We start from the raw sequence: 14,345 nt of genomic DNA on the forward strand, positions 1-14,345 counted from the left end.
GAGCAATTCGGGGATGGCGATTGCATCTTTCAACACGCTCGAGCACCTGTTCATAATGCACGGCCTGTGGCGGAGTGGTTACACGATAATAACAACACTGTAATAGACTGGCCTGCACAGAGTCCTGAACTGAATCCTACAGAACACCTTTGGGATGTTTTGGAACGCCGACTTGGTGCCAGGCCTCACCGACCGACATCGATACCTCTCCTGTGCAGCACTCCGTGAAGAATGGGCTGTCATTACCCAAGAAACCTTCCAGCGCCTGGCTGAATGTATGCCTGCGAGAGTGGAAGCTGTCATCAAGGCTAAGGGTGGGCCAACACCATATTGAATCCCAGCATTACCGGTGGATGGCGCCACGAACTTGTCATTTTCAGCCGGCTGTCCGGGTACTTTTTATCACGTATTGTATATCTAGTACTACTATGATAATTTTCAGTCGATACTGTCAGCATCGGAGACGAAAGAAAAAAAAAGTACTCCATATTCCACTTGATCTATGTAGGTCAACTAAAGTATGGGATACAAATTTTGTGTATGTCGCTTTTTTTCGCCTGCGCGTTGCTCATCTGAGGTACAGTAAGCCAGTGTCACGTGCGTCGATTTTTTCGTCTTCGCTAGTATTAGTATCCTATTCTTCAGCTGATATATATAGGTCAGCTGAAGTACGGTATATATATTTTACGCATGTCGATCTTTTCGCCTTCACTAGTACTAGTGTCAACTGAAGAATTTCACTTGTCTCGTGCTTGAGAATGTCGGCTTGATACAATGAGCAGTTTTATATAACTGACATAACACTGCCTTCGAAAATGACGGAAAGTCAAAACGCATAATGTGTTGTTGGAAAAATAAGTGTGGTCAAAACATAAGAAAAGGTATTAAAAGTTTATGTGTATCTGTTACGTTTATAAACTTATGAAAAACGTTATGAACTTATGCACAACCCGATGGTTCTGTAATTAGAAGTTTATGTCCTTTATGTCCGTAATTTTGTCGGTCATCGTATAAAGTGAATAAAAAATGTTGTAGTGACGAAAGGATTTATTATAATTAAACAGTCTTCACACAAGAAGTAAAAACAAGCTAGTTCGAAATATTTCAGTTATTAGTGCTAAAACAATATCTAGAGCGACTGTGTTGAAGTTACAATGACGAACTCAAATGGACGTGGATTCGCTACAATAGTGCGATCTTCTCGTGTATTAACAGAGGCCCCGCTGAAGTAGTATCTACAGCCTCCGTGGCGGGGCAGTCTAATCGGGCGGCATACAACATGGCCGCCGCGCCTGTAGCGCCGCCACGGCTCCTGATTGGCTGTTCCGCGCGCAGTACTAATCGGGAACTCGAGCGGCGAGTGAGTTTGGGGTTGGGGCAGTGTTCGCGAATCGCTTTAAAAAACCGGCGGGCGGTTATTACAAAAAGCATTAAGCCGTGCCCGGCGATTTCACAGCGCGCTCGCTTGCACGCGTGGAGGCGTACTAGTGGTATTTTGCCGGCAGTAACTTTGCTCTTTCTTTCGTACAGTCCACGAGGAAAAGGAAGTGTTTTTAATTTTCGCGTAGCAAAAACTTGAAGCGGCAGAAATGGAGACGGTCGAGGAATATTACGAGGGTGCCACCACCAGGCGGAGAACCATCCGGACAAGCCTGAAGATAGAGGAAGTAAGTAGACAATTCAGACTATGCTTTTCTGCTTAGCTGGAACATTTTATACGCACGCGCGCCGGCAGGAGATAGTTTTAAACTGAGCCGCCTTTTCGCCCTGGCCGCTTACGTAGCGGAGGCAGCACTCTTCATTGACACAACCGGACAAAGCTTCGACGCGACGGCTAAATTTAGTGAGACTTCGGTTTAGAAATAGACGTCCCTCACGCTGCGGTTAGCTGTAATTTCTCTTTTTTTTCTACAGCCTACAGGCTTCGAACGATTTTGCAACATCCTTTTTTTTATTTTTAACCCTTTTAAGGGAAAATAAATTGTATTTCATTATATTTACTCCTGTTTTTGGAACCTTGAGATACAAACTGACTATACGACCTCCAATCAGAATTTTTTTACTTTTTTCGCCCCTGCAATGAAATTAACTGCAATCGCTCTTCATGCAACACATTTTTGTTCATAATACGTTACGTACTGTTAACGTTATTTCTTATCTAAGATCTCGCAGAGGTCTGAGGTTGAGAGTGTTTCGGTACCAAACTGTTTTTACTTTGTCGTTCGAGCATGTCGAATCGGACTCTACTAATTTCCGCTATGCTTAATAAACAATACGTTGAAAGTTACACAATTCGAATAGATAATCGGGCTTCGGAAAGGAAAGTGCTAAACCGCAAGAGCATATTTTGGTTTGTTGCATCAAATATTTCGTATAGGAGAATGTGATTTCTAGCGATACCTATGGAATTGCTTATTACAAGCATATAGTGCATTTGAATATACAACAAGGTAGTCCACACGAAATTGCAGATTAGTACTTCCTTGTGCCGACGTCTTTATGTTGAATACACTTATTAACGTATCAGAGGCAGTCGGTTAAAAAAAAAAAAAAAAAAAAAAAAAAAAAAAAAAAAGGTCGGATTTAACTCTAGAAACGCTTATTCAAGATGTAGTAAGATTATGGAACGTATTTCCATCGAAAGGAAAGGTAGTTTTTTGTTGTTTAATCTTGTTTGTACGATCTGTTTCAAAGAACGTTTTTAAGTATATCTGGTTAAAACTTGAGTAATGCTCCCCACATCCCCCGTTGCGTTTTGTTAGTTTCGTTTCTATATGTATACATAATGTGCATCAACTAATCGCCAGAGACTTGACCATTATGTAGGCTCGCAGTAGCTTTTCTTAATTTACCTTGCAGTGTTAGTTTTTAGGAGGAAAATTGCTGTAAATGCGACAAAGTTCATTAAATAAGGCACGAATATAGACCACAGCCTCTCTTTCTCGTTGATATTCGTTGGTTTTTCCACCTTCCAAAGTAACCTAGACATCTGGCTACACTACAAATCACTCAATCTTGACAAATAAGATTGAAGGGCTGAGGGGATGGGAGGCTACCCCCTATTATGTACCTGAATTACAAATTTTGTCTTGGCTTCGCTTTTCAGCATGTTTTGTTTTACTAGTCGTATCTCACGTGGCTCACTAAATACTTTCAATGATTGAGTAGCTTCCGAATATTCCGATCCCAAATCGGTGCGCTGTAAGGCAGATTCTCGTAGTATCGGGTACTACTCAGCGTGAACTTTCAGAGTGCCGGATACGTTTATCAAGTTACACGTTAACGATAGTTCAGTGTTTGTGATAAAGGGAACACATTAAAACAGCACCGATTCTCAGTGTACGATACTGACGAAATTTTATTCATTAAATGGGTACAAAAATGTGATACATAACGCACGAAGTCACACACGCTTTGCAAGGAACGGTCTTTTTTGACGAGAAAGTTCTCTGCGCAAGTCCCAGATGGCAGCACAATGGACGCAGCTGAAAAGTGCACCAAACACAAATGTGAAGTTTTATGAATATCGGAGAAATAAATTAAACAAAAATTTTAATTTATTATCACATCTCTCACTTGAATTACTAAATGTTGAACGATTTCACTGTATTTTGTCTCGAACATCTTCAGTATCGAGAATAAAAATAGCTGTCGTAGTTTATCGAAGTAGCTTTAGTGAATTGATCGGTGAGAATATTTGCTTGTTGATCTCCGGAGATGGCATGCGTCAGACTGAAGATGCCCAAGATGAATTTTTCTCGTGTTAGTTGATACTTCGCGTCTGTAATCTCAAAATATTTTGCAGAAATGACTGGATCCACGTGCTTTCTTTTAAATCTTGACAGGAAGCTATTCTGGTTCTTGTTGTTGACAAGGCTACCACATTCTGAAATTTCAAAGTTTTGGTGCCGTCACAAAGATTAACGACAAAACTTGTGGTTGATTCTCGAATAAGAACATCTACTGTATTGCCTGAGTACTTGAAAACAAACGAATACCCCCACTCCTTACAAGATGTAAGCCGTTAGCGATCATTCTCTTTATGTACTTTAAGGTTTTCTTCACACCATTCCAGTGTTCTGTCCGGTTTTTCGAAGTGCTAACCAGCACTGTGTACTGAGAAACTGATTTCAAATGCTAAGTTAGCTACCAACAGCTTGAACAAAAAGTCAGCATTACAGTTCAAACACACTTTTCCACAATGATATAAATGTTTAGATGGTAGTGATGGTATTAAGACATGCTTAAATACTTAAAACGATAATAAATTCTGACATTCCATTACTCACATCTGGGGTTTTCAGTGACTCTGAGTCACTTTTGTGGACGGGAAACTAAAGAATTTTGCCCACAACGGAATCCTCACACAAGATTTTATCTTCATCCATAAACCGAACTATTTACTATCTCGACTATCCATCGTAGCGGATAGGGGGACCGCAACCACATATGATTCACAATTATGAATAAAATAGCCTCTGGCTGCAGGTTGATTTTATAACTTTTTTATTAAATGACTATTTCGGAAATCCCATTCCGATCTTCAGCTGGACCCCAAGTACGCATTGGTCTATGTTACTTACTATTTTCTCAATCACAGCTGACTGTCAACCGACAGCAAGCGTGCAAGCCCCATGTCCGCTACACGAAAATATACCTCGCTGCTACGCGGACTGGGTGCATTTGAAGTTGGGAATGGAATCCCAAAAATCACTCATGTAATAAAAAAAAAAGCTATAAATCCATCCTTCAGGATGAGACACTTTTATTTATAACTGAGAATTTGTTCATCTTCAAAAATCTTCTTTACATGGGGAAAGTTTTGGTGTGGAAGTCTCTTAAGATCTGCCTTAGTAGCTATATTTGATTGAATAACATCATTTTCACTCAGTGAAATATTTATCCTATAAAACTTTTCTTTACGAACTCCCACAGCAAAAAATGCTCTCCATTGAAGAGTCTGCATGTTGTCTTACCAGATTTAAATGTTGTTCAGTTGTCAAGAGCTGTTCTGAATGAGAAGAAATTGAAGTGAATCCGTGGCACATCCACAACATTTGACAGGTGATTCTCAATCCATCTTTGTCCATCTAAGGCTGAAGAAAATGTTTCTCACCTTTTTCTCGTGACGGGTTGAAGCTACCATAACCAATACAGATTTGGACTCAACTCTCAAATGGACTGTGCTTTCTAAATCATTCAGTTCGATTACTGTGATATGCTTTTGCTGGAGCCAACGGTTTTATTCAAGGAAAATGTACAAAAGTGACCATAAAATACACCTCCAAACCCACACTCTTCCCCCACCGGTCAGGATTTATAGTAAGGTTTTCAGAGCACCCTCACCACTACAAAAATTTGCGACTATAAGAATTGATTCCAATATTTGAGCGTTTTTGGTCTCCGTCAACAGGGCTGTTACGCCACCGACTTAGTCGGCTATCCCGTTTTTGGACTTTACCGTAAGGAATATAAAGGAAAAAGACTTTTGTAAACATTATGTAAATCCTAATTACGTCTACTGTTCGATTTAAACTTAACCCTTAAAAGCATAGTAGTTTTGTAGCAAAAAGCCCAAACAAATAAAACGACCGTGTTGTTAATTTTATACTGCAAACAAAACTAGAGATAAAATTTACAAGAACTTAACAATTTGTAAGTGCACGACTGAGGTGGCGGCGTAGTAGCCCCGTCATTGACGACCAAAAAAGGTAGCGTGTGGGAAATAATCTGTTTAGTTGCAAATTTTTTGTTTAGTGGTAGGAAGGAGCGCCACGCACAGTGCACTGAAAATCCTGACCATTTGGGGGGGGGGGGGGGGAGGGGGGATGAATGCTGGAGGTTTTGAGAGTCGCGTTCGTACGTTTTTTCCTGAGTAAATGGAAAACCACTGCCTCTAGCGAAAGCGCCTTCCAGTATAAGTTTAAGCTGCATTAAATTTCCTATAAACAGGTCTTATTTATTTCTTCTGTAGGACTGGTGGTTTCCGAGAAGAGAGCGAAAAGTTATTGCAAATTTCGCGCAGTGTAGCTTAGGTACTTCTTGTAAGCCAGCTTGAAGCTGTTTCCCGACTTGATTCGAGAGTTTCTTATCAAATTGGTCGTCTCAACTTTCTCTTCAACACCGTGACACTTTACACTTACACGTTCTATGTTATTCCACTTGCGAAACACGACAATTTTCTTAAATGCATTAGGTAATTAATTTCGGTTCGCATAACCATCTTCAGACATATAAAGTACAGAGGTGATTTATCGTACTAAATATAACAAAATTACAAACTGAAGGAATCTGAAATAAATTCATGTATAAACGAAGCAGTCACTCACCTGAGTACACAGTTTGTTTATCTTATGGAGTCAGCACCTGTAAAAACTGGCCAGGTGTGGTAGGACTCACGGTGGGAGTGTTCCGTACAAATTTAATTTTGTGTGTAGACAGTTCATCCAATTCGAGAATAGAGAATACCGTCGATTTTTAGGTGTAATCGTCATTGATCCGGGAAGTCCTGGGGATTCCAAGACTTTCGAGAATGTTTTAATTTCAAGTTTGAAGTCGAGTAACAAATGACAATAGAAAATTTATTTTCGGGTGATTACAAATTAGCAATTTTATGATTTTTTTTTTATTTACTTGTACAGTGAAACCACGCTTTCTGTCAAATTTCTTGATTCTAGGTCAACGGGAAGTTCCCTATAGGTTTGATGAGTAAGTTCGCGAGTATTAAAATGTGACATAAATGGCTGTATCTTCTGATTGCATCGACGTGCGAGCTTCAATTTTTTTACACCGCCAAGGACCGTAGATCTTAGTATGTGACATAAATTTCAGCATGCTATGTTTACCTGTTGCTGAGAACGTGTTTTTAATAGTCGGGGAGACAGACAGACACGGATCCTACATGGGTTCCGTTTTTATCAGCTGAAGTACGGAACCCTATAAATGGCAGAATCACACTAATGATCCAAATAAGCTTCGTAGCATATATGTAAAATTTTAAGTATAATATGCACGGTTGTGATAGACATGCTGACTCTATGAAGAAACATGTCTGCGATATGGCACGTCAGGTGTTCCCATGATTTGTGTATAATTATTTATTTAATAAACGAATGCACTAAATCGTTAAATGCGCTCAGCGGGTGTACTACAATATTATACCGCATCTACAAAGAGAAGGGAGCCTTTATTTAACATCGTTAATGAAACACTATATAACATATTTAAGGGCCCCAGACAGGGGCCGACCGATCGACCGACAAACTGGACGTTCGTAGGCGTTTTTGCCACGTGACCTACCGACTTTTCTCGTCGGGCTGTGGGCAGGGTATGAACAGCCGACACGCTCCCACCACTTCAACCAACAAACTGTACATCCATCTTACGGTGTATAAATCCGGGTGCAACCATTCGATGATCAACCTTTTAAGAGATTACACAATTAATCTGTTTGAAATTTCAATGTTGGAACATGGTGCATTCTCTTTTGCCTGATGAAGTGAAAACTTACCAATTGATGATACATGTATAATGATGAGGAACAGGATCTTCATACAGCTAATGCGGCCCTGCAGAATTTTTATTCATTAAAAATTTTTTGAAGGATTCTTGTAGAATTCGTCGGAATTCCTTCATAGTTACAACCAGCAAGCCGGCCGGTGTGGCCGAGCGGTTCTAGGCGCTTCAGTCTGGAACCGCGCGACTGCTACAGTCGCAGGTTCGAATCCTGCCTCGGGCATGGATGTGTGTGATGTCTTTAGGTTAGTTAGGTTTAAGTAGTTCTAAGTTCTAGGGGACTGATGACCTCAGATGTTAAATCCCATAGTGATCAGAGCCATTTGAACCATTTTTGAATAAACGTCGTTGAAGTATGGAAGGCTAACAGAGTGCACGGTTGGTTGGTTTGGGGAAGGGTACCAAACAGCGATATCATCGGTCCCATCGGATTAGGGAAGGATGGGGAAGGAAATCGACCGTGTCGTTTCAAAGGAACCATCCAGGAATTTGCTTGAAATGATTTAGCCAAATCACGGAAAACCCAGTTGGAGGGGGGGGGGGGGGGGGGGAGGGATAGTGCACAGTTGCATGATGGGATGTAGAGGCAACTGTAAAGGGGTTAAAAAATTTTCGATCTGTAGCTGTTGTGCATTAACGCTTAATCAAATGCTTACTGTGTTTGTCGTTACCAATAACCAGATTCAGAACATTTAGAGCTGTTGCAAAAAATCGAAAAAGTACTTAATTTTTAGTCCGAGTTATGAGGACCTGAACGTTTACAGCAACAGTTGTATAGAACACGCTGGATGCTGGAAAATCTTTGTTATTGCAGTGTATATTCATACATATTCTGTTGGAGTGAGTGATGTGGTAGCAACTGTCCATCAGAATGGAAACAGGCAAATGGATATTAACAACAAAAGCCGCCCATACTGTCGCAAGTCAGCATCCAGCATAACGCTTTGAAAAAGCTGTGCTACCTCCTGTAAACCATCTGAAGATGAGCCTGAAAAGGTTCGAAAACCGGTTCGTCCAATAAATATTTCAAAAGAGAGACTGGTTGGAGTTTTATATATTTACATTGTACAAAACAGTACTGAACGCAAACTTGAGGGCGAAGAGTTTGTTGCCAAGTACTGTGAATGCTGGAACAGGTTTGTTTCTAAACAAGACACAGAGCACACCGTCGACATTTGCACTGATGTGCGATACTTTCAGTGCAGTACAGATGCCAAGCTGATCGGGGCAAGAAATCAAACGAAACGCTGCAACTCTGTAATCACCCGCCGGAGACCGTATATAGCTTCTGCTTGTACCAAAATACGCAGAAGGTATCCCTGAAAAACGTCTGCAAGCTTATCGGCGGAGTTGTGGTTCGCCATGTACTGCAGTCCTCAGTTATGTGAAACACTCTTGAGTGACGGACAGGGCGTTGTAGCCTTTTTTATGTGACTGTGGTCTGAACGCACTACACAGGACGCACTCCCTTCTCCTCCTCTCCCCTCAAATCCCTCCCCTACCGGATTTTAGAAAGGGGCCTATCAGCGAGTGATTTGCAACGTCGTCCAAAGAAACACAGCGTCACGTTTGTATACTTGGCAGGACTACAAAAGGACAGCAACTGGAGCGAGTAGGCTGGTCTGTAAACATCCTGGTCTGACGCGGTTAGCCCGTATCGAAAGATTAAGGGCCGATTGTGAAGGCCGTCCTATCTAAACTATCACGCAGCCAGAGTTTTACCCATCGTAACAGTTTTTGTCCAAAATCTGCAAGTATGGGATTTGAATTAAGAACAAAATCACTGTACTGCCCAACTCAGAATGTTGCCATAAATTCTAGCCATTCGACATTGAAACGCTAAAGCAAGTCGTTTATTCCACAATTCAAATGCCATTCACATTGCTTCGTACCACATGCGTACAAGTGACTTCATTTTATAGCATAGATTAATAAATAATAAGAAGGAAACAAAAGAATGTAAAAAATGAGATATATGTAGCAAACTAAATGACTTTCACTTTGAATCATCGCTTGCCGGCCGGTGTGGCCGAGCGGTTCTAGGCGCTTTAGTCTGGAACTGCGCGACCGCTACGGTCGCAGGTTCGAATCCTGCCTCGGGCATGGATGTGTGTGATGTCCTTAGGTTTAAGTAGTTCTAAGTTCTAGGGGATTGATGACCTCAGATGTTAAGTTCCATAGTGCTCGGAGCTATTTGAACCATTTTGAATCATTGCTTAAGGTTCCTGCAAATAACTGTTTACCTCGCTCAGGGTCTACCAAGATAGAAATAAATGTAACTACACATACCGTGTGTATATATCCTAGTCCCTACCACCCAGTAGCGGGCGTTCCAGCTTTCTTGGTGGGCGGCAGGCGTAATGGGTTTAAAAAACCATTTTCATAGCTTTACATAAAAATTTGAAGATAAAGTATTTCGGAACAAACTATTAATATATGCTTTAACTTAATGTAACTCTGCTTTATAAACTAGATAAAGCACAGTTAGTTCCATACTTCTCAAATCACGATTACTGTGGAATCGGTGGGCGGTTAAAAGAAATTTACTGCTATCAGAGATAGAAAAGAGGGCAGTAGGTGAAAATGGTTGACTACCCCTGCTCTACATGACCGCAATCGATATATACTTGCGTTGCCAAGATTAGAGTACATGCTTTCCCATGTGGCTGCTCATCAGTATCATTTTACTCTACATCTATAAATTCCAATTCTGGTTAGTGTATTACTGCTTTGGAAGTGATACTACTTACCATTTGCAGTAGGGTTTTGGAACATATACTGTATTCGAACATTATGAAGTACCTTGAAGAAAACGATTTATTGACACGTAGTCAGCACAGATTCAGAAAATATCGTTCTTGTGCAACACAACTAGCTCTTTATATTCATGAAGTAATGGGTGCTATCGGTAAGTGATGTCAAATGGATTCCATATTTTTAGATTTCCAGAAGGCTTTCGACAACGTTCCTCAAAAGCAGTCTTCTAACCAAACTGCGTGCCCATGGAATATCACCTCAGTTGTGCGACTGGATTCTTGATTTCGTGTCAGAAAGGACACAGTTCGTCGTAATAGACGGAAAGTCATCGAGTAAAACAGAAATAATATCCAGCGTTCCCCAAGGAACTGTAATAGGCCCTCTATTGTTCCTGATCTATATTAACGACATAAGAGACAATCTGAGTAGCCGTGTTAGATTGTTTTTGCAGATGGTGCTGACATTTACCGTCTTGTAAAGTCATAATATGACCAAAAAGAATTGCAAAATGATTTAGATAAGATATCTGTATGGTGCGAAAAATGACAATTGACCATGAATAACGAAAAGTGTGAAGTTATTTAGATGAGTACAAAAAGAAATCCGCTAAATTTCGATTACGTGAGAAGTCACCGAAATCTGAAGGCTGTAAATTCAACTAAATACTTAGGGAATACAATTACAAATAACCTAAATTGGAACGATGGCATAGACAATGTCATGGGTAGAGCCAACCAAAGACTGCGATTCATTGGCAGAACACTTAGAAGGTGCAACAGGTCCACTAAAGAGACTGCTTACTCCACGCTTGTACGCCCTATTCTGGAGTATTGCTGTGTGATGTGGGATCCGTATCAGCTGGGACTGACGGATGACACCGAAAAAGTACAAAGAAGGGCAGCTCGTTTTGTATTATCGCGAAATAGAGGAGATAGTGTCACAGACATGATACGTGAATTAGTGTCAATCATTAAAACAAAGGCGTTTTTCGTTGCGACGGGATCTTCTCATGAAATTTCAATCACCAGTTTTCTCCTCCGATTGCGAAAACGTTCTGTGTCCCCCCCCCCCTCCCCTACAGAGGGATAAATGATCATCACGATAAAATAACTCAGGGCTCGCACAGAAAAATTTATGTGCTCGTTTTTCCTGCGTGCCCTTCTGGAGTGAAACGGTAGAGAGGCAGCTTGAAGGTGGTTCATTGAACCCTCTGCCAAGCACTTTATTGTGAATAGCAGACTAATCACATAGATGTAGATCTTCTGAATTGATTTATTGGAATCTATTGGTTATTCCAGGTTTAGTCTTGAGCGAAGTGTAGTAGCTACTCTTTAAAATATGGCAAGCGATAATATTAATTCTAGTATATAGATGTGGTCTTTCTACAGTTGTTCCAAGATCCCGATCAAACTACCTAGGTCCAGGATGTTCCTAAAAGTCAGGGAGCCAGAGTACAAAATGACCAGTGGAACATGCTCCGCATTCACAGAGCAGTGTATTCCTACATCCCACCCCATTGAGATGTCTGGGATATGGAGAGTAAGCGTTCTGTTCATTTGGTTTTTTTCTTTCTCGAAAATTTATTCCTATTGTTACAACAACGTTCATATGATGCAGTAGATGGTTAAGGTCAGATATATAGAACATGGATGAACACTCTGTTCATGCTAGTGCGCTAAGGACTGCCACGAAATGTGTACCTGGTGCACCTCGCGAATGAATCAATACAAACAATTACTTGGCGTACCAGATCACAAACTGTATTTCAGCGCTACAGCGTCGTAACTAGAAAATTACGGCAGGGAATTGTCGATTCTTTTGCTAAGAGAGCCATGCACCATGGGACAAAGGCGTACCAGCATGTTCCTTATGCAGACCTACTGCAAGACGTGCGACAGTAGATCAGAACCTTGTCGAACAATAAGTGGCATCTATCGTATCAACCAAAAGGAAGGTATTCAGCATCACTATCACACCCTGCACGACCTTGGTACTCTCTTGGTATGTACCACAGAAAGTTTCTGGTTACCATGTCCCACCTCCACTTCAACCACGGACGGTTCAGACTGCACCTGTTTTAGGTGCAACTGATTTATTCGCCTCTTATGTGACTGTGGCGCGTAGAATGACGCCGACCGCATCATTTTCGGCTGCCCATTGCGATACCACGCGAGCCCAAATCGCTGCAGTGCTAGATGCTTAGAGGAGAACAAGATCCTAGAAGTGTGAAGTCGCTACACACAACGCTTGATCTATCATTGCGTACACATACACGAGGGTGGTTCCATCATTGTGGTAAAAGGGCAAGAAAAATGTTCGTTTCGTATACAATCCACCTAACTTCTCGACGGTCTCCTTTCAGGGACATACACTTGTTTCAACAATCCTCCAGCTTTTTCATCCTATCGGAAAAATCTATTCTGTCAAATTCTGCAAAATGCTCGTTGACTCCAACTGTCATTTCTTCGTTAGATGAAAATTTCCTCCTGCAAAGCAAAGTTTCAAGTTACGAAACAGCAATAAGCCGCTTCGGGGTAAATGTGGTGAATAGGATGGATGAAGATCCAGTTCAAAGCCCAATTCATGCACTTTCGCCATTGTTATCATTGATGTCTGGTCTGTGGGATGGAGCATTATCCTGGTAGAAGAGCACTTTTTTGCTTGCCAGCCTTGTATTTTTTCAGTCAACAACTTTTTCCTAACAGTCACTGTCATTCAAATCTTGTCTTCTTTCTTTATCCCTTCCGCTTCTATAATATTAACCAGGTCCCCAAATGTACTAAACTGATCTGTATTACTCCCTTTACTATTGTTACCGTTTATATTATTTGTTAGTGTCAACTACTATAATTATAAAAATATTATCATTAGTGTCTATTATTATAATTATTATATTCCTGTCAATGCTTTTATAATATCTTTGGTATTTGTTGTTGCTGGTCAGATGTAAGAGAGAGCCTTAAGGCCCTAATGTGGTCAGACTAAGTAAGCAATAAATAAATTACGTAGTCTTTTCACGTCCGCGCTGTCTTCTTCTTCTTCCAACTCCTCTTCCTTAGCGGTTGTCCTGCGTGGTGGCGGGGTCCGCTGTATGGCTTGTCGCCACTTCTTGCGACCCTGTGCCTGAATAGAGAGAAGGCCCGAGGTCTTCACGCAGGGTGTCAAGCCATCGCTGCCTTGATCGTCCTGCTGGCCGTTTCCCATTTACATTTAGGTTGAAACTAGTCTTTGCCATTGTTACCTCGTCTGCTCTAAGGACATGCCCGTACTAACATAGGCGGCTTTCTCTCGTTTTGTCTACTACTGGTACAACACCGTATATCGTGCGAACTTCATTATTTGTGACGTGGTCATGCAATGTTAATCCCGATGACCACCTAAGCATTTTCGTCTGAGTAACAGCAAGTCTTTGCTCTACTTCCTTTGTTGAAGGGCAGCATTCAGCCCCATACAGTGAAATTGGAGGGGTTACCGTTCGCTATACTTTTGATTTGAGCTTGTTTGGAATTTTCTTGTCGCATAGTACTCCAGTAACGGAACGCCATTTGAGCCACGCGCTGCTAAGCCGGTTGGAGATTTCTGCACTGAGATTTCCATCGGCAGCAATTGTAGAGCCCAGGTACTTAAGTCTTTGCTATCGGGAAGTCAATACCTTTGATTCTGATGGTTACAGAATCATCTAAATCTTTGGAAAAGTAATATATTTTCAAACACTAAGCCGTATTCCTAAATCTGCAAGGCGGTCATTCCATGCTTAGACTTGAAGTAGTAGGCCATTCTTATCTTCACTGGCCAGTAGCACATCATCAGCATACAGTAACGTCCAGGGTGATCTGCGGGTTTCTTCTGAGGGTATCCATGACAGTGATAAATTGGAGCGGTGAGAGAGCAGAGCCCCGATGAACTCCCACGGTAATAGGGAAGTTGTCAGATAGTCCGGCAGCTGACTGTGTCCTGCTCTTCGTGTTCTGGTACAGCAGTCTGACCAACCCAACGAGCCGTATCAGGTTCACCCTTTCGTGCACCGGATCCAACGCTCTCTTCAGCAGCTTGTGGACGACGGTTCTCCGGTT

The sequence above is a fragment of the Schistocerca piceifrons genome, chromosome 10 (assembly GCF_021461385.2).
Source record: "Schistocerca piceifrons isolate TAMUIC-IGC-003096 chromosome 10, iqSchPice1.1, whole genome shotgun sequence".
Lineage (NCBI taxonomy): Eukaryota > Metazoa > Arthropoda > Insecta > Orthoptera > Acrididae > Schistocerca > Schistocerca piceifrons.